General features: G+C 44.7%; 1 protein-coding gene across 1 annotated transcript in view; it reads left to right on the top strand.

Moving 5' to 3' along the window:
* The first annotated feature begins 6 nt into the window (after positions 1–6).
* Positions 7–22,269, top strand: part of WWC3 (WWC family member 3) — a 128,996-nt gene continuing 106,733 nt past the window's right edge. Inside the window, exon 1 of the mRNA XM_026449796.1 lies at positions 7–224. The gene's annotated coding sequence lies outside the window, so the exon portion shown is untranslated. The remainder of the gene's footprint in view (positions 225–22,269) is intronic.

Raw genomic sequence — 22,269 nt, 5'->3', positions numbered from 1 at the left:
CGGGAGCAGCCGCCGTCCGCGCAGCCCCAGCGGGAACCGCCGCCGCCGGCGCCCCCCGCCGCGGTCCCCACGCCCCCCACTCCCTCCGCGCCGCAGCCGCGGGCCCGGGAGAGCGCGGAGCTGCCCTTGCCCGCCGGCTGGGAGGAGGCGCGAGACTACGACGGCCGCGTCTTTTACATTGACCACAACACGCGCCAGACGTCGTGGATCGACCCCCGCGACCGGTAAGCGGGCCGGCTGGGGGCGCCAGACCCGGCGCGGGCGCTACGCCCCGGGCCGCCGGCCGGCGCCACCGCGGATGCGCTGGGGACACGCCCCGCCCAGCGCGGGGCTGCCGAGAGTCCCCGGGCCCGGGCAGAGCTCGGAGCGCCTCCATCCCCAAAACCAGGGGACTCCCTGGAGTGCTCCGGTCCAGGCTACGATCGAGGCGCCCCCATCCCTTGGGCCCAGGGAGAGGATCGGAGACACTAGGAGGCCCTCTGGGCTGGGTGAAGATCTTTGGTTCCCGGGGTCCGGGAGAGGATCCGCCCTCCCAATACCCCGACTCCCAGGGCTCTGACCAAGAATGGAGGTGCCCCTTCTCCAGGCCTCGAGTCCTCTGAGCGCCGAGGCCGGCCGCCTACCGGTCCCTCGCCGCTGGGCGGACCCTCTCATTCGGTTCCCTCACGTCACCCGCTGTCCGGCGCCTGGGAACTGGGCGCCTGGAATTTCCTCTCCTGGGGCTGACAGATGGCCCTCTTTTCCTTTCTGTGCGGCAGCCTCGCCCATCCCGGTCCCGGGCGTCTGCGGCCCACTGCCCCGGCCCTGGTTCTGCAGGTGTCCCCAGCCCCGCGGTGGCGAGATGAACTGTCACTTTGGATCACAAACGTGCGCCCCAGCTTTGGGGTGCGGGTTCCCTGTCTGGCGGGTTCAGGCTGGTTTCCATCCAAAACCTGATGCCAGACGGGCCCTTGAGGGATTCCCAACCCTTTTGGAGTTGGAGAAGTCTGTTCCCAAACTCTAGTTGCTCTTTAGCGCCTTAAAACTCGTGAGTTAAAACTGTTTGAAATAGCCTTCTGTACTGCAGCCAGAATGCAATATGATTAGTCCCATATGCTTTTGGAATAAACGAAAAACAAGAGTTGTATTTTAAGTTTCCTTTTTGTGAAAGATATGCATGGGGTACAAAGCTGTCTTATTCACGTATAAAAACCCAATCAAGTAAAAACTGACTCTTCTAAAAGCACTACCAGATTTCATTTAATTAATTTCATGTAATGAAGCTTTTCCTTAACTTTTCGCTCGATTGTCTACGGGTTTCAGTTGTTCAACTGCTTTTACAGAGACGTATTTTGTGTGAAATTGGGAATCCTGTGTACATCAAGTGTTTCCACAGGGTATCTGATGTCTTGTCCCCTCTAGAGCAACTCTCCTTCCAGGGCCTGAGTGCCAAAAAGGAAACACCACAGGCTTCCCAGTGATTTGAAGACTTCCAGAGGCCCAGTGTAGTGACATTGTGCCTGCTTCCTCCTACCTGCATGGCACTGGCGTCTGAAAATAAACTTTTGAGGAGAGAAGCTGCTGAATTGTTTGAAGATTTCTCTGAGTTCAAGCAGGGGAAAACAAAAGAAAGCAAAACAAAAAGATCGTGGTTCCCTAACATTCTCGCTGAACATTGCAAACCTCTAGGCTCAGAAACCTATATCAATCCTAGTACAATTTTATGGGTTAAAAAGATGCCTAGTTATTTTGAAAATCAGGTGAGATCATGTTATAATTTTAACCAAAGGCTAGAGCCCCAGCTGTTTGATCAGCCCTTGGATGGTTCTGAAATTGGTAGAACTGCTTGGAATGCAGTGCCCTTTTATACCGTGTGTATGTTAAAAACCCATACAACTGGAAAATGAACTAATTAAAATAGCGTTTTGCTTAGAAAAGGCTAAGGCTCACTTTCCAAGAGTAATATAAAACAGTTGTTGTTATATTGGAGTGGAGATTCAAGCTGAAAGATATCAATGTGAGGATTTTCTTTTTAATGGTGTAACCTGTGACAAATGTGAATGGACCATACAAAAATCAGTTTGGAGAATCTTGTTTTCCATGTATTTCAGATACATTTCCTATATTCCTTTTTTTCAGAAATTGATTTGTTACTTTTCAGACAATAACTTATAGCTTTTTAAAAAATCTCCGTTCTAATGCTCAAAGTGTCAATTGAGTGAACAAAAGTGGATATTTTACCTTTTTTTGGTAAAGTAAAAACATGTGTGTACTTTTATGAGATGTTGTTTTTATAGTGAGTGAAAATTCAGCAGGGGACAGCTTGAACTTCAGCTCCCATAATACCTTGCCCGAAATATGTATGGAATGTTCAGCAAGCCACAAACATTTAAGTGGAGTCGGCTGAAGGCTGTAATAGTCATTCTTCTTCCTCTTTCAAAACAGAACCTGGCTGAGTTTTATAGGTGGCGGGTTATCCTTTAAAGTTGTAATTAACTTTTATTATATGGGAAGAACTGTATGTCAGAGGGCAATGTTTTCTCCATGTGCATCTGACAGTTAAAACCCTTTTTGAGTTGCATTTGAGTCACACACAGGAAAATGGTATTCAAGAAATATGAGGACTTTCACCAAACAGCTTCCACATAGAGACCTGACAGGAGAAAGGCAAATAAATAATAGCTTTTTTTTTTTTCTTTTTAAGAAAATGAAATTGTGGTGGAATAAATGAATGTAGTAGGTTAAGTGAAAATTGTTGACTTTAAACATCATTTCATATAAACTTTGGTAAAAACTGTAGGGCATTAAATATGGTCCAAGGGCTGTAAACAAAATCTCTTCTCGAGTTTTATAGTCATTCCATTCAGTGTTGTGTTTAACATTTGATAGTGCCAGCTCAGAGCATGTCCGTGAATTTATTGTAACTCTGCTTTTTAAAGTTACAACGAAGATATAAGGAGACATCTTTACAGATGTGGCTACAGATGTATACAAAATCTCAATATTTTAAAAACAATTTTTTAGTTTGATTATAAGCCTACCTTCGGTTGGCTGGGCGTGGTTGCTCATGCCTGTAATCCCAGCACTTCGGGAGGCCGAGGTGGGTGGATCACTTGAGGTCAGTTCAAGACCAGCCTGGCCAACATCGTGAAACCCTGTCTCTACTAAAAACACAAAAATTAGCCGGGTGTAGTGGTGTGCGCCTGTAGTCTTAGCTACTTGGGAGGCTGAGGCAGCAGAATCACTTGAACCTGGGAGGCAGAGGTTGCAGTGAGCCAAGATCGTGCCACTGCACTTCAGCCTGGGTGACAGAATGAGACTCTGTCTCAAAAAACAAACAAAAAACCTACCTTCAGTTTAAATTCACTGTTTCTATAGATTGATACTGTGCATATAATTTTCATGGTTTACTGGGAATCATACCCAAAAACTTGGTTAAAAACTGCAAAGTTAGGCCAGGCGTGGTGGTTCATGCCTATAATCCCAGCACTTTGGGAGGCCCAGATGGCAAGACTGCTTGAGTCCAGGAGTTCAAGATGAACCTGGGCAGCATACGGAGACTCTGTCTCTACAAACAAATGAAATAATTACGTGGGCAGGGTAGCGTGTTCCTGTAGTCCCAGCTACTTAGGAGGCTGAACTGGGAGGATTACTTGAGCTGGGGAGATCCAGGCTGCAGTGAGCCGTGGTGGTGCCACTGCACTCCATCCTGGGTGACAGTGAGACCTTGTCTCAAAAAACAAAACAAAACAAAACCCCACACCAAAAAAAACAAAAAAACAAACTACAAAGTTAACTTATTTCTGTGGCTGGTAGTTTCCTTACATGAGTCTGTGTGGTTTACATTAGTGCCACAATAATATATTAACTGAATATATTAACTCAGAGTACCTTAACCACCTTATGAAAAGGTATTTACCATTGGGCAGAAAATATGGGAAGAACATTTTTGCCCCCTTTGTAAAGTTTCACTGTCTGTGACAGTTGTGTTTACGTGTGTGTCTTGCAGGGTTGTTTGGGTATTATCCTGTAGATGGACTGAGTGGTTGAAACCTCATGTTCCATTTCCTGTAGCTCAGGTGGAGTTGTACGGTACTGGAAATGTCAGCTCTGGGCAGCTTAAGTATGGTGGATGATATCACATTTGAGATCAAAGTGTAAATAATCATGCTGATGGCGGAAGAGCAAGATCATGTCATGGCATAAGCTTTTGGGGACCCATTTGCTCACCAGATGGAATTTGACCTGTGCTTCATGGAGGAATTCTGTGGTATCTTACAAGTCTTCTGAAGACTCTTTTGCTTTAAGGGCAAAACAATCCATAGCTCTGGAATTTGCTAGGTTGGATCCCCATTTAACAGCCAAATAACATCATTGCTACCTTCTTGGAACCTTTATTTAGTTATTCAGTATTAACTAATAGGAGGTTTGCTATATTTATCCTGCAGAGTCTATTTCTGGATTATATAAACTGTCCTGGTTGAGCTTTCTGATAAACAGGTAATGATTTCTCCTTTTTTCTTTTTTTAAGGTTACATAGATGGTGTTTGTATGAACATGGGGGAGCATCTTGTTTTTAAGGCTGTAAGGGGTCAGTCCCTTGAAGAAGCGTCTCTTGCTTCCATTTAGATCATCAACCCTTATTTTTTGGTCTAACATCTTTCTTTTCCTTTCCTTCCATTTATTTATTTATTTATATATTTATTTTTCAAAGAAAAGTGAAAGGAAAAGTAATTCATTTCCAAAAATAGCTCCTGGATGTTTGGAAATCTTCAGGTTTCCTTCTCCTTCCTTTCACTCTGATTTGGGAAGTGGAAATAACATGTATCACCATCTCTAGTTAGGTTCTACTTTAGGAGACCATGGGTCAGCAGCATGTTCATGGTCATCTGGTGAGCCTACGGTAGGCTTCTTGACTTCCATTCCAGGTCCTTTTGCTAATGGTGTCTGTCTTTCCCAGAAATTCAATAAAACGTATCTGATGGAATAAAAGCAAAGTTAAATTCTACTGAGTTCAGTTATCCCCGTTTAAATCTAATAAAGTGAAGAAATATTTGTGGAGATTCTTGGCCTTTTGTGTGCAGGGACAGTATGTGGAGACCAAGCTGATCTGGGAGGTGGCACACAGACACATGAAGTGAAGATAACAATGGTTGCAAGGCATCCCAGGATTGATTCAATTTCTCGGATAATGATCACTTCAGAGAAAAGGTGGGCTCACTTGAGCCTGGGGTTATCTTTGTCCTTGCCCATCCTTCTGGGTGAGGGGTTCTAGTGCTTTTCCAGCAGTAGAAAAGCAAGATCATCTATAGGATGATCCACTCAGTCCATCAATAGGGTAATACCCACACAACCCTGCAAGACGCACACATAAACACAACTGTCAAAGACAGTGAATCTTTGCAAAAGAGGCAAAAGTGTTCTTCCCATATTTTCTGCCCAATGGTAAATACCTTTTCTTTCTTTTTTTTTTTTTTTAAGATGGAGTCTTGCTCTTGCCCAGGCTGGAGTACAATGGTGCGATCTTGGCTTATTGCAACCTCCCCCTCTTGGGTTCAGGCAATTTTCTTACCTCAGCCTTCGAAGTAGCTGGGATTACAGGCGTGTACCACCACACCTGGCTAGTTTTTGTGTTTTTAGTAGAAACAGGGTTTCGCCATGTTGGCCAGGCTGGTTTTGAACTCCTACCTCAGGCGATCCGCCTGCCTCAGCCTCCCAAAGTGCTGGGATTACAGGCGTGAGCCACTGCACCCAGCCGGTAAATACCTTTTCATAAAGTGGTCAAGGTACTCTGAGTTAATGTATTCAGTTAGTATATTAGTGTGCCACTAATGTAAACCACACAAGACTCATGCAGGGAAACTACCAGCCATAGAAATGATGTTAACTTTGTAGTTTGATGTTTGATTTTTTGGTGTGGGGTTTTTTTTTTTTTTTTTTTTTTTTGAAAAAAAGCAAGATCTGGGCAAGATAAGGGGGAACAGGAGAAAAGTGCTGGCCTTGAGGAAGTGCTGGGGGTGTTCGGAATAAATGAGGGAATGAGTCAACTCGACTGACCCAGAGCTGTCATGTAAGGGAGGTAAGACTCAGTCAGGCCAGAGCTTGTAGCTCAGAGTCCCACAGCTTTGAGGCTGGAAGAGCTAGGATCATCTTGTTCAAATTTCTTTTTCTACTTGACAGCCACAGCCAGTGGGTATGTTCTGCTGGCTGTTAGAAGGGCAAGGGACTTGAACTGGGTTGTTTGACCCCCGTTTGGGTGCTCTTTCCAGAACGCTACCCAGCTGCCCAATCCACGTGATGTTTAAGCATCCTGCCTCTGTTCATTCATTCATTTATTCGTTCATTCAACAACTGTTTGTTGCACAATTTCTGAGTCTAAGGCAGTCTTCCAGGGTTTGGGCAACACCAGACAGGCTGCTGTGGGGCTTACTTTGTGCTCGTGTTCTTTTCCATGAGGCCTCACTATGCTGTTCCTGCCTGCAGGTTTCTCCCTGCCGGGATCCCTTGGCTCTGTGATTGTGACGGACACGTGTGGAATACACTAGGCTTTTGCATGGATGTTTTCTTTCTTTTTTCCTTTATCAGCTTTTTCAGGTTGAATTGCATGAATGTTTTCATCGAAAGCCCATGACGGCTGCATGAGGTATAGGCGATCATGTGATAAAACTGAGGCCAAGGGAGATTAACTTAGTAGCCTCACTTCCTATAGCCAATGAGGTCAGCATCTGTTCGACTTCAGAGTTGAGCCAGGTCTCCTGCCTGTTCTTGACTGTCCGTTGGCTAGGTAACTGTGGCTAGGTAACTGTGCATGCCCCTTATACCTTGCTATACCCATTAGTTATTTTGATCTTGCATTCATTATTGTTTGATATTTAATTCTTACTGTGGTATAGTGGACCCTCAAAGATGTCCACGTTGTAGTCCCTGAAGCCTGTTAATAAGTAACCTTCCATGGCAAAAGAGACTTTGCAGATGTGATTAAGTTAAGGATCTTGAGATAGGGAGATGATCCTGGATTATGTAGGTGGGCCTGATGTCATTGTAGGCATCCTTACTAGAGGGAGGGAGGAGGGTGAGGTCAGAGTCAGAGATGGAGATGTAATAACGGAAGCAGAGGTTGGAGTCAAGTGGCCATGAGCCAAGGAATGCAGGCGGTTTCTAGAAACTGGAAAAGACAAGGAAATGGACTGTTCCCTAGAGCCTGCAGATGGAACGCAGACCTGCTGACACCTTGATTTTTGCCGAGTGAAACTGACTTTGGACTTCTGTCCTCCAGAACTGTAAAGTAATAAATTTGTATTGTTTTAAGCCACTTGGTTTGTGGCAATTTGTTACAGCATTGGTAGGAAGCTAACACCCCCACATGCATTGTTATCTTAGTGAGAATGGAAGCATCTGGTCATCTTGGTGTCTGTATAACAAACACAGCAGCTGGCATTTATTACATGCTTAGGCAGTTACTGTGCGAAGCATTTTACACCTTTTTTCCTCTCCCTGGCTTCTCACAATACCCCCAGAGGGTCCTCGTTTCTTGTGCAAGCATGGAGAATCACTCACATTGGGATTCGCATCAGATGTGCTGTACCAAAAACATAGTTGGTGAGCTAGCCAAATACGGGGATGGGGAGAGGTAGGCTTTCTGAGAGAAGAAGCCAGTTGGAAACTATTGGAGGTTTTCTCAGGTGGTCACAGGCCTGAATTAGAGCAATCAGGGGCACTTGGGCTAGAAAAGGCAGGGATTGTGTCAGAGACATTGTGAAGGAATCACGGTGCAGAGGATTTCACTAATGCTTGAACGAAGGCAGGTGAAATCAGGAGGGCAGCAGAGGAATCTTACTAGCACCCAAGGAGGAGCCAGGACTCACTGGGGCCAACTGAAAATCCTTCTATTAACCCCACTCAGAAGCTTTCATTGATGGTGGTGGTTTTGTGTGTTCAGTAACTCGGTTACATGGAGAAACATGTTGAGCTGTTCAAGTTACTGTATTGCTGATGGGCAGTGTCCTAAAAGGTGTCCAAACCAAGAAAGTGTTATTTTTGTTTTATTTTTGGAGACAGGGTCTTGCTCTGTTGCCCAGGCTGTGCAGTGCAGTGGCATGATTATAGCTCACTGCAGCCTCCAACTCCTGGGCTCAAGCAATCCTGAACGTGTTACTTTAGACCAGGGTTTCTTAACTCTGGTCTAAAGTAACCCTGGTGGTGGGGTAATTCCTTGTTGTTAGGGCTGTCATACGTAGCATAGGATGTTTAGCAGCATCCCTGGTCTGTCCCCACTAGATCTAGATATTAGTAGCAAACTCCCTGCACTCAGATGTCTGGAAAATGTCCCTAGACATTGCCAAATGGCCCCCGGGGCGGGCAGTATCCCTTGGCTGAGCACTGCTGAGCTACCTCTATCCACCTGGTTACAATGCTTCATCTTTAGCGGCTGAATTTGTTTCAAGCCTGTTGTCAGTTCCTGAGATACTATGCAACAGAGACCTGATTTCTGTGTTTCCATGAACAAATTTCAAACATGTTTATATGAAAAACCCTGAACCAGTATATGAAACTGGGAACATGTATTACTATGAGTGTATTCTTCAATTCTTAGAATACTCTCAATTGATAGGTATTTACTGACTGTCAAGAGTACACATATATGCAGTGGAACAGAAGAAAATGCATCTGTTCACACTTGTGTTCTGCAGCAACCCGGAGAGCTGGCCTGGCCTTTCGAATGCGTGTGTGTATGTGTGTGCGCGTTTGTGTGTGGAGGGAGAGATCAGGCTACCTAAGATGCTCCGAGCCATTTACTCACCCCTCCTTCAGTTCTCCCTTCTGTGGAGGAAGGAGGGGTGAAAGAAGTGGAATGCTTCTGCCTTTGCTCAGAAATTCTACAGATGCAGGGCAAGGACATCTTGAAAGGCCGCTTATGGAGCTTTGGAATCTCCAGCATTTTTCATCTGGAGGGTTCTCTTTTCATTTCTTTAAAACTGAAGGGACTGAGAGAGAGCATGGGGAGGTGGTGGGGATGTTGATGTTAAGAATGAACGGGGGAGATGGCTGCACCAAGCCTGGGGTCACCAGCCACACAGTGGCAGTGGGTAGACCTTTGAGGCAGGCGGAGGTGCCCCAAGCAGCTCCTCTGCACGAGGCTCCGTGCTCCAGGAAAGACGGCATCTACCAGCTTGGGTGTGGTGTTTCCAGGCGGCCTGGAGCTGGGCCAGGAGACCACATAGTCACTGCAAGAGACGTGTTCTTTCTGCCACTTAGAGCTCTGTCCTGTGGACAGGTGCCTGTCCCCAGCATGGGGGAGGCCTTGGAGTATGGGGTCAACTGGATTTGCCCTAAAAATTATTTCCATTAAAAAAAATTGAGATATAATCCACATACTATAAAATTTACCTTGGGCACGGTGGCTCTTGCCTGTAATCCTAGCACTTTGGGAGGCCGAGGTGGGCGGATCACTTGAGGTCAGGAGTTTGAAACTAGCCTGGCCAACATGGTGAAACCCTGTCCCTACTAAAAAAATGTAAGAAAAATTAGCTGGGCGTGGTGGTGGGCACCTGTAACCCCAGCTACTCAGAAGCCTGAGGCAGGAGAATCACTTGAACCCGGGAGACGGAGGCTGCAGTGAGCTGAGATCGCACCACTGCACTCCAGCCTGGGCAACAGAGTGAAACTCCATCTCAAAAAAATAAAATCAAAAAATAAAAATAAAGTGTACAATTTAGTGGGTTTTGTTATATTCACCAGATTGTGCAACCGTCACCCCTATGTAGTTCTGAATACTCCATGAAGAAACCCCGTGTTCATTAGCAGTCAGCCCCCATACCCCCAGCCCCTGGCAACTGCTAATCTGCTTTTTCATCTCTATAGATTTCCCTATTCCAGACATTTCACAGGGACCTCCCTGTATATTTCTTTGCAACTTCCTATGAATCTGTAATTATTCCAAAATAAAAAGTGAAAAAGAGATTGAGAATGAAGGAACAAAGCAGAGATCTAGTTATTTATAGTTTAAAAATAAATTTAAATAATCTCATTTAGATTTTATTGTGTTTTGTCTATATAGTACTTAGCATATAGTAGACCCTCAATAAAAGTTTGCTGAATGTAATTATGCATGTAGAGACAGGTTTTATTGATTTATAATGATCGTTTTGTATTGCTGCATTTCACTGAGTTTTCCTCATGTACACTATTCTGATGTTCTCAAGAGCAGTCCCTCCTTGTAAGCTGTCAGAGCACCCATTTTATTGGGGTGGCCTGATTGCCCTAAGCCAGTGGGTCTCAACTGAGGAGGATTCCCTCTTCCTTCTCCCTACACCCAGGGCATTCGGAAACATTTGGAGGGATTTTTTTGACTGTTACACCTGGGGATAGGTTCTGCTGGCATCCAGTGGGTAGAGGTCAAGGATGTTGCTGAACATCCTACAATGCACAGGATAGACCCCACCACAGCAATGAATGATCCAGCCCCTAATATCAACAGTGCCTGAGATTGCTCTAAGCCGGTCATACAGCATCTGGGCCTGCAGTTGGCTGAGGCAGGAGCGTATGACTCAGACCCAGTCAACGAGCTGTGAGGGGAGGTATGAGACAGGCATGATTGGGGAGAAGGCTCCTTGTCCCCATAGACCTACGTGGAAGGAACTCCTGCTAATTGATGCTCTGTCTCCATGGAAACCTGGAGGTGGGCAGCCACACTGATTCCCCCAAAACTAGGAGGGAGCTGGCTGAGAAGCTGAGGGTGGTGGAGTGGAAAGTCTATGTCTTTGATGAGGTGGGTGGATGGATGAATTAAGCTTTGGTAGCCGTCTGCCCTTAGTACATTTTCTTACGTGAAACGTGGTAACAGCATCTCCTTATCCTTTAAAGCCAGTCGAATTAGAATTTCTGTTATTTGCAGCCAGCTAAGGCATTCTTCCTCATGTGTTTTTTGTTCCTTGCCGCCCCGTAGTTTTCATGATTGGCATAAGATCGGAGGTTTAGGCTGCCACTGAGCTGCTATCCCCTCACTTAGTAAATATTCCTGTCTTTTTCACCTTGATATTTATGGTTATATAAGTACTAAAATTATAATGGTGCCTATGTGCAGTTATTTCCTCTGTAGTTCTGTTTTTCATGTTTGCCTTAGGAGATAGTTCTAGGCATGGAATGAATAAAACCCAATTTTTTTGTTAATTTGTTTGTTTTAATATATTTGTATTTTGGAATATTTTAGAGTTACAGAAAAGTTGCAAAGATTAGATGGTTTCCTTGCTGTTAACGTCTAATATCACCATAGTATATTCTGTGGTGATGTTTCTTTGTCAAACCTAAGAAGCCACCCTTGATGACATTACTATTAACCGAACTCTAGACATTTGAATTTTAACCAGTTTTTCTAGTAATGTTCTTTTTCGGTTCCAGTGGTTTTTTAGAACTATTAAACTCTTGATGTTTGTATGGTTCAACCTAATATTTCTAAGTTTGTCCTTCATCTTTGTTTGGTGAGTGTTCTTTTGTGCAGTTGACAGCCCTGTTAGACTTGCTCCGAGGCTCCACAGTAGAATGCAGGGATTCTAAAGGATTTTGGAATCATGGACCCTGGGAAATCTGACACAAGGTAGGGATTCTGTGTTCAGAAAAAGGCACCAACACACAGAAGCTTGCATATGCTTTCAGGAGGATTAGAGCTCTCTGGAAGCCCAGCTGTGGTTCCCAGAATAATGGAGGCTTGGTTTGAAATGAGCAGACACCCCAGAGATGTCTGCCATGCACTCACTCTGTGTTGTTGAATGAATGCACGCTCACATATTCACCATCACTAGCCTAGGTATATCATAAAGGATTAATTCAACAGTGATTCAGGGAGAACCTTCCATGCTTTCTCCACTTCTTCCCCTCCCTCATACCCAACCCAGCTTTAAACTGTGGTGTGCAGCCACTGGATACACAAGCACTAGATAGGTTTCACGTGAAAAGGGGAGCTGTGGAAGAAACTCAAAAACGTGACACTAAGTGAAAGAAGCAGATGTGGACACAGTATAATTACATGATTTGATTTTTGCAGAGTGTTCAGAGAAGGCAAATCCATGAAGATCGAAAGTGGATTCATGGTTGCCTGGGGCTGGGGGTGGAAAAGGTGGTGACTGCAGATGGGCACACGAGATGTCATTGGGGTGATGGAAATGTACTGAAATTGGATTGTGTGTTGCATAAGTCAGTAAATTTGTAAAAAACATTGAATCTTACATGTAAAATGGGAGAGTTTATCATATGCAGGTTATACCTCAGTAGTTTACAAACATTGTTTTGTTTGTTTGTTTGTTTTTAGACAGAGTCTCGCTCTGTCACCCAGGCTGGAGTGCAGTGGCGTGGTCTTGGCTCACTGCAACTTCTGCCTCCCGAGTTCAAGCAATTCTTCTGCCTCAGCCTCCCGAGTTGCTGGAACTGCAGGTGCATGCCACCGTGCCTGGCTAATTTTTGTATTTTTAGTAGATACGGAGTTTCACCATGTTGAGCAGGCTGGTCTTGAACTCCGGACCTCAAATGATCTGCCTGCCTCGACCTCCCAAAGGGCTGGGATTGCAGACGTGAGCCACCACGCCTGGGCGTTTACAAACAATTTTTAAAGCAAATCTGTTTTTAAATTCAGGTAGTTACCTTGATTTGGTAGTTGGAGAAACCAGACTATGTAGATTAGACTTGGCAGCCTCTAACCATGCAAAAAGCTTTTTTGGGCTTCTCGAAATGTCCATACAATTGCCAGGGAAACTTGCCAAGAAGCCACATGTTAACATTGCCCAGGAGTCTTCCCAACTGTGGGGGGAGGATACCACCATGTAATAACCTAGTAATCATTACTAAATTAAAAATATAGTGGGGTTTTCACTAAGGCAACTAACTTTTTCATTGAGGCATTTATCTAATAGGATGACTCATTAGTACCACTATTTGTTTTATAAAGTTGAAGTGATATCTGGTTATCTGGCAGTATTTGGAGTCAAGTGAATTTTGTGGATAAATGACCAATTGATACTTGGCCTTTAAATATTAACATTCTTTTGTTTCACACGTTTATTTCAATGTTTAACATTAGAAGTGTTTAGGGGTCTTTATTTAGAAGTTTGGTGATGTTTTTGTGACCAGAAATAGGTTGTAGGAACTTAACTCTAGTTAATACCAATTAGCCTGTGGTCAAACTGGTTTCCTTATGTGTTGTTCTGCTTAAAGTTATAGTTTCCATGGATCCATTGGAAACATTAGTGAGGACTTACTACTTACTGTACCACTAACTGCAGGGACTACCTAGGTGTGGGTAGCCCTGATTTCAGACATGGATAGCTTTGAGTCCGACTCGGGACTACCATTTGCTGTGTCTCCTAAGGCAGGTTATTTGGGCTCTCTGAGCCTCAGTTTCCTCTTCCATAAAATGGGACAAAGCATTTGCCCTCTGGGTTGTTATGAAGACTCAATAAGATTAGGCAAAGATCTTAGGCGAGTGTCTGCTGCAGAACAGGCACTCACATGTTCTTTGTCCTTGTGGTCATATTATATACTCCTTCAGCTTTGGGACACCTCGGCATCTTTAGTCTTCTGCTTATCAAAATTCCCTCCCTTAGCTGGGTGCAGTGGCCCATGCCTGTAGTCCCAGCACTTTGGGGGCCGAGGCGGGTGGATCACTTGAGCCCAGGAGTTTGAGACCAGCCTGGGCAATGTGGCAAAACCCTGTCTCTACAAAAAATACAAACAATAGCTGAGCATGTGCCTGAAGACCCAGCTACTTGGGAGGCTGAGGTGGGAGGAGAGCTTGAGTTTGGGAGGTAGTGGCTCCAGTGAGCCAAGGTTGCGCCATTACACTCTAGCCTGGGCAACAGAGTGACACCCTGTCTCGAATAATAATAATAATAATAATAAAATAAAAAATTCCCTCTCTCCATGATTCCACTTCTGCTTCTGAGTTGCCTCCTTATTTTCCTTGTAGTTGAGTAGCACTGGAGGCTCAGCAGTATAAAGACAAGGGCTCAGAATTTATGATAACTGTTTTTCCTCGCTGAGCAACTGTTCTTTGCGTTCTCATGATTTTGTGACTGGGGAAGCGAAGTTGCTGGAAGTGAAATGTTACTAAAGAGAGATAACAGATTAGAGCAGAGCCATTGAGATTTTTCTGTCAAGGGCCAGATAGTAAATATCTCAGGCTTTGAAAGCCATAGGATTCTCTGTCTCTTTCTCTTTCTTTTTTTTTTTTTTTAAGCCCATAGGACTTATGAATGAAGGCCATGAAGATTCTGTCGCAACTGCTCGACTCTGCTGCTGTAGTGCAGAAGCAGCCATAGACAATACAGAAACAAACAGGCCTGGCTGTGTTCCAATAAAACTTTATTTACGAAGACAGGAGGCAGGCTGGAGGAATTGACCCATGCTCTGTTCACCACCCCATGATTGATGTCATTCTTTTTTTTTTTGAGACCGAGTCTCGCCCTGTTACCCAGGCTGGAGTGCAGTGGTGCGATCTTGGCTCACTGCAACCTCCACCTCCTGGGTTCAAGCGATTCTCCTGCCTCAGCCTCCCAAGTAGCTGGGATTACAGGCGCATGCCACCATACCTGGCTAATTTTTTGTATCTTTAGTAGAGACGGGGTTTCACCATGTTGGCCAGGCTGGTCTTGAACTCCTGACCTCATGATCTGTCCACCTGGGCCTCCCAAAGTGCTGGAATTACAGGAGTGAGCCACTGTGCCTGGCTGATGTCATTCTCATTTACCATGTTAATACAATCTTGCACCGAAATGATGGACTGCGTATACAGTGGTCATTCCTTAACATTATGATGCCATATTTTTACTGTACCTTTTTTATGTTTAGCTATGTTTAGACACACAAATACCATTGTGTTACTGTATTGCCTATAGTATTCAGTACAGATTTGTATCCTGGGAGCACTAGACTCTACTGCATAGCCTAGGTGTGTAGTAGGCTGTGCCAACTAGGTTTGTGTAAGCCCACTGTGTGATGTTTGTACGGTGACAGCATTGGCTGACAATGTGTTTCTCCGAACATATCTTCATCAGCAAGCAGTGCATGACTGTACAGCCAATGCTTTTGTGTCACATACTTTCATTATTGTTGCATTAGCTTGGCCACAAATCTGAAAATACTCTGAGTATGTATAGAATTACTGGTTTCTAGGTGTAACGTCATAGTATTCTGGAACTTGGAAATTGTAGCATTCAGTGATGCTAGAGACTTAAAAAAATTCACATTATATGATTAGACTTTGTTCTATAACTAGCAGTCACTTAATACTGGACAGATGTTAAGAACAGAAGTCGCCTGGGTGTCGTGGCTCATGCCTGTAATCCCAGCACTTTGGGAGGCTGAAGTGGGAGGACTGCTTGAGCCCAGGAATTTGAGACCAGCCTGGGGTACATAGGGAGACCCTATCTCTAAAAAAATTAAAAATTAACTGGGTGTGGTGGCACATGCCTGTAGTCCCACCTACTTGGGAGGCTGAGGTGGGAGGATCACTTGACCCAAGAGTTTGAGGCTGTGGTGAGCTATGATCACCACTGTACTCCAGCCTGGGTGACAGAGCAATATCTTGTCTCAAAAAAAAAAAAAAAGTTGATTCAAGGTCAAGATCTTCAGCCACATCTCAGCACCCTTGTACAATACCTGGGAGGCAGTTGTCATATGTCTACCAACAGCTTTTGGATGTATATTTAAATGTGCAGATGAACTTACTTTTGGAACAAAATGAAGTCTGCCCACATTTCTGTGCTGTTTGGGTCTTGGATGGAAACTCTCAGAGCTCAGAGTCAAGGTTGGCATGGGCAGCTTGTCCATACTGATGCCTGGGAAAGTACTTGCTTTTGTGGGGTCACGGGCCAGTGGTGGGAGATGGGAAGGTGGGTGAAGCTGGTTAGAGAGAGGCAGCAGAAGACAGTGAACAGTTCATACAGAGTTGGCTTCAGTGTATTGCTGGCAGCATGTGCCCAAGGCTGTAAAAGAGCTTCCCACCCTTAGGTTCACAAATGCCACTAAAATAGTGGTAACTCTCAGGCAGGCATGACTGTGCCCCTTGGGACATTTGCACTGTCTGGAGACATTTTTTGCTGTCCCCACTTGGGGAAATGGGGTGTGTCCTACTGGCACCTAGTGGGTGGAGCCCACAGGTGTCGTCCACACCTGCTGTGCAAGGTAGCCCTCCACAGAGAGTGAGCTGCCCTGAGGCAGCAGAGCTGGGGCGCACACCTGCTCCAGGGCTCCAGCAGCAAGCTCTTCTCGTTGGCCCTTGCCCATGTGGGGCTTCCGGTGCAGTGGTGGCAAATAGCAATCAGTGAGCGTGTCACCACATTACAAGGTGCAGACTGGCAGGGTGAGGTTGGCGAGACTGCGTGCCTGGGTGGGTGACCATTTTGTGGAAAGTGGCTGGAGAGGCCTTATTTTTCAGGTTCCTGCGGGAGGGGAGGAGGCAACCCGAGGTGTCTTGGGTCAGAGGAGAAGGAGCTACAGGTGCTAAGATGAGAGCAGTGGGCCAGCAGGAGGGTGATGGGGTGAAGTGGCGGTGGCAGCACCTCATGAGCCACTGCAGGGACTCCGGGTGTGACTCTGAGCAAGTAGGGGAGCTCTTCTGTTGGGAGACTTAACATTTCATTGAGGTCGCTCTGACCGCTGTGGGGGACTAGAAGGGCAGGAGCTGAAGCAAGGAGACTGGTTTAGGAGATGGCAGCTGCCCCCGGGGCTGAGCGATGGTGGCTCAGGCCAAGGAGGAAGCAGTGGGGTGGCTTCCTGAGTACCTGGACCCTGCGATTTGGTCCTCTGTCTGCTTCACCCCAGCTCCTGAGACCCTCCCTCAGAATCCTTGCTGGCTTGAGGAGTAAAGGGTTCTGCCAAAGTGGTTATCAAGGCTGTCATGTGTGGATCAGCAGAGGAGCTGGGTTTTTTCCCAGATTGCTTCTCAGCTTTGCTGCTGGGGCTGTGAGGAATTCTGTGGAACAGGAAGTACTGTGCAGCGCATGCATGATGTGCCTGTTATTTTAGCAGTGAGACTGTGTCCTAAAAGACAGCGTCTTTGGCCAGGCACGGTGGCTCATGCCTGTAATCCCAGCACTTTCGGAGGCTGAGGCGGGCGGATCACCTGAGGTCAGGAGTTCGAGACCAGCCTGGCCAACATGGTGAAACCCCGTCTCTACTAAAAATACAAACATTAGCTGGATATGGTGGTGCACACCTGTAATCCCAGCTACTTGGGAGGCTGAGGCAGGAGAATCGCTTGAACCCGGGAGGCAGAGGTTGCAGTGAGCCGAGATCGTGCCACTGCACTCCAGCCTGGACGACAGAGCGAGACCCCGTCTCAAAGAATATTCATATGTGCTTTTGGAATGCGCGTGTAATGCTTTAAGTTCTTGTGTTTAGAAACTGATATTTTGTTATTTAAAAAAAAAGAAGTGGGTGATCGTTTGCTTTCTAATGGCTGGGGTGGTTTGGATCTAAAATGGTAGGCTGAAGTCCATGGTGGCCAACTCTACAGTGCTTTTAACATTTTTCCCCCAGGGGAACATTGTACATTTTCTTCAGGAGCACTGTGACATTGTTTGGTTTGCTGTAGATAATACTGATTCAAAAGGCATTCCAGATACATCATTTTGTGATTGACCTGGCTAGGTTAACCCAAGATTGTCACCTTGTTATTCTCAGTATTAAAAGCCAAGGCACTGAAAACCACCCCACTGAACGCATATCATAAACCTCCAAAATGTCACCATGGACGTGGCATACTGACAAAAATGTCAAGGATTACCAAGAATAGCTTCTTGCATTCACATGTAGTTAGTTACAGGCGGACAGAGTAGCTCTTGCATTTTAAATGCGACTGCAGTGGCCAGAACCAATAATTCCTGTTTGAACAACTCCCGGCCCTCAGTTTTAACCTCAAGGCTTTAGATAGACTTACTTTCAATTTTTAAAAAGGAGCACATGTCCTTATTATGCTTTAGAATTACTAATAGAGATAATTCTCTTTGTTGTGCTATTTGCCACTTAGCTCCTTAAAAAGATAGATGACACTGAAGTTTTATGTAAACACATGACTGATAAAATACTTGTTTTTCCTGAGTCATTGTCAGTGTCTCAGCTCTAAACCTAGTGCCAGCTCAGTAAATATTTGATGGAATCCAAAGTCTGCATTTTCTTAAGGTGGGCCAGTTTTTCTCTTGTTATGTAAAGTAGAGAAACATATCACCTTCTTCCCATTTATTTAGGAGTGGCTAGTAGCCCTTCTCTCATCTATCTGTTGGAGTGGTCATCCCCTTTCTGCATCAGTGAAAATAACACCCTAGCATTTGACTTCAAGCACAAATGCTACTTTTGTCTCATTTTTGGAGTTATAAAACCATGTGGATTAATCCCAACCAGGTGGTAGGGAGCCAAAGCTAAGCTGTTTCTTTCACCTCTGTGACCTGCGCGATTAGTTTGTGGAAGAACGCTCTCCAAACCCACAGGAAGTTCACAGACAGCTTGGATTCCTTGGGAGCTCTTCAGTATCGATTGTGTAGCAGAAAAAGCAAGCACGTCTCTGGGTCTTTCCTCTCTTCTCCATAGTCTTTTTTATGTCTGGCTGGTGTTGGTTGCTTTATCTCTCCACCCAGAGTTAAACAAAGTGAGTATGTTGGCTTGTTCCAAACTACAGAAATAAATGAAAATCAGGGCATTTTCTATGAAGCAAACCAATGACATAATGGTACCTCAAGCACAGGAGTTACTGGAATTGGTTTTGTGAAGTGGTTGGCCGGTAATGTTTGCAAAGCTGGGAGGTGTAAGAAGTGGTTGGGTTTTTTTCTCACCAAAAAGACAGCCCTACATTAAAGTTATAGTTCTCGTATTAATGAATGGGTTTTAAAGAAACCGATGTGCTCTTCAGTTCTTTTTTTCCTCCCATGACTTGCTGTGAAAGTAAAGGTGAAACAGAAGTATGACTGTTAGGCCATCAATCTGTTACTAATTAGGTCTTATGCTTACTGGGATCAAAAGATGGGATCAAAGTAAGAACTCTCAAGAAGCAAGAAAAAAAAGGGTGCTGGGAAAAGGTGTCAGTTGCAGCATAGTTTGTTTATAAATGAACACATGAATTGTATGTACAGGGATCCTTCATAGTAACTACCTCTACTCCTCTACTCCAGTGGAGTTGTTTAATAAAACAATGTCTTGCCATCTCTGACCACTGTTACTCACATCTGATTTCTGAAATGCGTATAAGAACTCTCGGCAGTGAAAAGAATCGGAACATCATAGGCTTGAAGCCACAGGCATCATTTCTATTTTGAGGTCAGTCTTACTCCTCAGATTTCCCACACGAATAAAAAGCGTTGGCCCATCCGCAGTCATGTGGCTGGGTCCTTCCTGCTGAATAACAGCTCTAACCACAGATGGTAGCCAGCTCCAAGTTAGATTGTTCTTTCTTTTGTTGAGCCGCCCATGGCTCCAACTGAAGTTTACCTGCCCATCTGGTCTTGTTGGTACTCCTAAGAGCCCATTCATATTTGCCCTTATTTGGTGTTCTTAATGAGCACACAGTGGTCCACTGATTTGTGACCACCACTCTCTGGTTTGTTTGAAGACTATGCAGACTAAACTGTGTTTATCATTCTGGGGGCATGATTATGAATCCACTCACTGTTCTGGTTATGTTGCTTTTGAGTGCCTCATATCTGCGATGTAGCCATTACCTTCATTTTCTGAATGTTGCACATCTACTTAGATTGTTTTAAAATGCACATTTTCTTTTCTAGGAAGAGGGAGCAGGCAGAAATGTTATACTCTTTATCCATGATGAGTGTAGCATCAGGTGAAACCCTGAGGTGCTGGCCACAGAAGTTCTTATATAGATCATATATTTATCATATATCATACATATTTATCATATATATTTTGTCATATATATGATATATGATATAATATATGATAAATATATGAGATATATATATTTGAGACAGAGTCTGGCTGTGTCACCCAGGCTGGAGTACAGTGGCACGATCTTGGCTCACTGTAACCTTGGCTCCCAGGTTCCAGCTATTCTCATGGCCCAGCCTCCTGAGTACGTGGAATTACAGGTGTGCGCTACCACACCCACCCAGCTAATTTTTTGTATTTTTAGTAGAGATGGGGTTTTGCTATGTTGGCCAGGCTGGTCTTGAACTCCTGGCCTCAGGTGATCTGCCTGCCTCGGCCTCCCAAAGTGTGGGATTACAGGCGTGAGTCACTGCACCCGGCCCCCACTTTTATATTGAAGGTTGTGTGTGCATGTATACAGTATCCTAACCTGGTGCTTTTCAATCCTAGCTGCATATTAGATGAACCTGGGAGCTATATATTTGTATTTGTGCCATCCTAGGAGATTCTGATCAGCAGGGCCCAGGAAGCCCCCTGATATCCATCTTTCCTCCATTTAAAAAAACCGAGGCAAAATTAACATGACATAAAATTAAACATGGTGAAACCCCATCTCTACTAAAAAATACAAAAATTAGCCGGGCTTGGTGGCACGCGCCTGTAGTCCCAGCTACTCGGGAGGCTGAGGTGGGAGAATCGTTTGAACCTGGGAGGCGGAGGTTGTAGCGAGCCACGATCTCGCCACTGTACTCCAGCCTGGGCGACAGAGTCAGACACCCTGTCTCCAACAACAAAAAAAAAAAAAAAAAAAAGGAATATAAAATTAAACATTAAACACTAACTATTTTAAAGTGTACAGTTCAGTGGCATTTGGTATTGTTACAGTGTTGTGCAACCACTACCTTTATCTAGTTCCAAGACATTTTCATCACCCCAAAAGAAGACTGTGTACCCATTAAGCCGTTGCTGCCCATTTCTCCTTATCCCCAGCCTCAGGCAGTCACCATTCTACTTTCTGTCTTTATGGATTTGCCTATTCATGCGGGAAATCTGAGGAGCAAGATCGATCTCAAGATAGAAATGATACCTGTGGCTTCAAGCCTATGATGTTCCAGTTCTGTTTATTGTAGAGAGTTCTGTTCTTACAGGCATTTCAGAAACCAGGCACTAATAATAGTGATCAGAGGTGGCGAGACATTGTTTTATTAAGCAATTCATATTAATAGAATCATAGAATATATGCCCTTCTGTGGCTTCTTTCACTTAGCACAATGTTTTCAAGATTCATCCATTTTGTATTGTAACGTGTCAAATATTTCATTACTTTTTTTTTTTTTTTTTTTTTTTTGAGACAGAGTCTCACTCTGTCACCCAGGCTGGAGCACAGTGGTGTAAATCACAGTTAACTGCAGCCTTGACCTCCCAGGCTCAAGCAGTCTTCCCGCCTCAGCCTCCTGAGTAGCTGAGACTACAGTTCCATGCCACCACTCCTGGCTAAATTTCATTCCATTTTATGGCCAAGTAATATTTCATTGTATGGCTAGGCTACATTTACATTTTGTTTATCTGTTCTTCAGTTGGTGGGCATTTAAGTTGTTTCCCTCCTTTTGGCTATTGTCAAGTGCTACTATGAAATATAGGTAGAAGTATTTGTGTCCCTGTTTTCAGTTTTTTAGGGTATATACCTAGGCGTGGGATTGCTGGGTCATATGGTAATTCTATGTGTAAGTTTCTGAGGAACTGCCAGGCTGTTTTCTACAGTGGCTGCACTTGTTTTTTTGTTTTTTTTTGAGACGGAGTCTCGCTCTGTCACCCAGGCTGGAGTGCAATGGCATGATCTCGGCTCACTGCAAGCTCTGCCTCCCAGGTTCATGCCATTCTCCTGCCTCAGCCTCCTGAGTAGCTGGGACTACAGGCGCCCTCCACCACATCTGGCTAATTGTTTGTATTTTTAGTACAGGCGTTAGCCAGAATGGTCTCGATCTCCTGACTTCGTGATCTGCCCGCCTCGGCCTCCCAAAGTGCTGGGATTACAGGTGTGAGCCACCACGCCGGGCCGTGGCTGCACTGTTTTACTTTCCCACTGGCAAAAATATAGGAGGGTTCCAGCTTTTCCATGTCTTTGTCAACACTTGTTATTTTGCGTTTTTTTTTTTTTCTTTCTGGTTTGGCTTTTTAAAAAATGGCTAACCTAGTAGGTGTGAAGTGGCATATCATTGTGGTTTTAATGTGCATTTCCCAATGACTGATGACATTGGGTTGGGCATCTGTTTATGTGCTGTTGGCCATTTGTATATCTTTTTATTTAGAAAAATATCTATTCAAGTCCCATGCCCATTTGAAAATTAGTTCATCTTTTTGTTTTTGAATTTTAAGAGTTCTTTATATATTCAGACTAGAATATATAAATGTGATGAGAACATGACTAGA

This window comes from Piliocolobus tephrosceles, chromosome Y (assembly GCF_002776525.5).
Source record: "Piliocolobus tephrosceles isolate RC106 chromosome Y, ASM277652v3, whole genome shotgun sequence".
NCBI classification, from domain to species: domain Eukaryota; kingdom Metazoa; phylum Chordata; class Mammalia; order Primates; family Cercopithecidae; genus Piliocolobus; species Piliocolobus tephrosceles.
The sequence above is the reverse complement of the archived record's forward strand: the minus strand, read 5'-3'. Positions and strand labels throughout refer to the sequence as shown.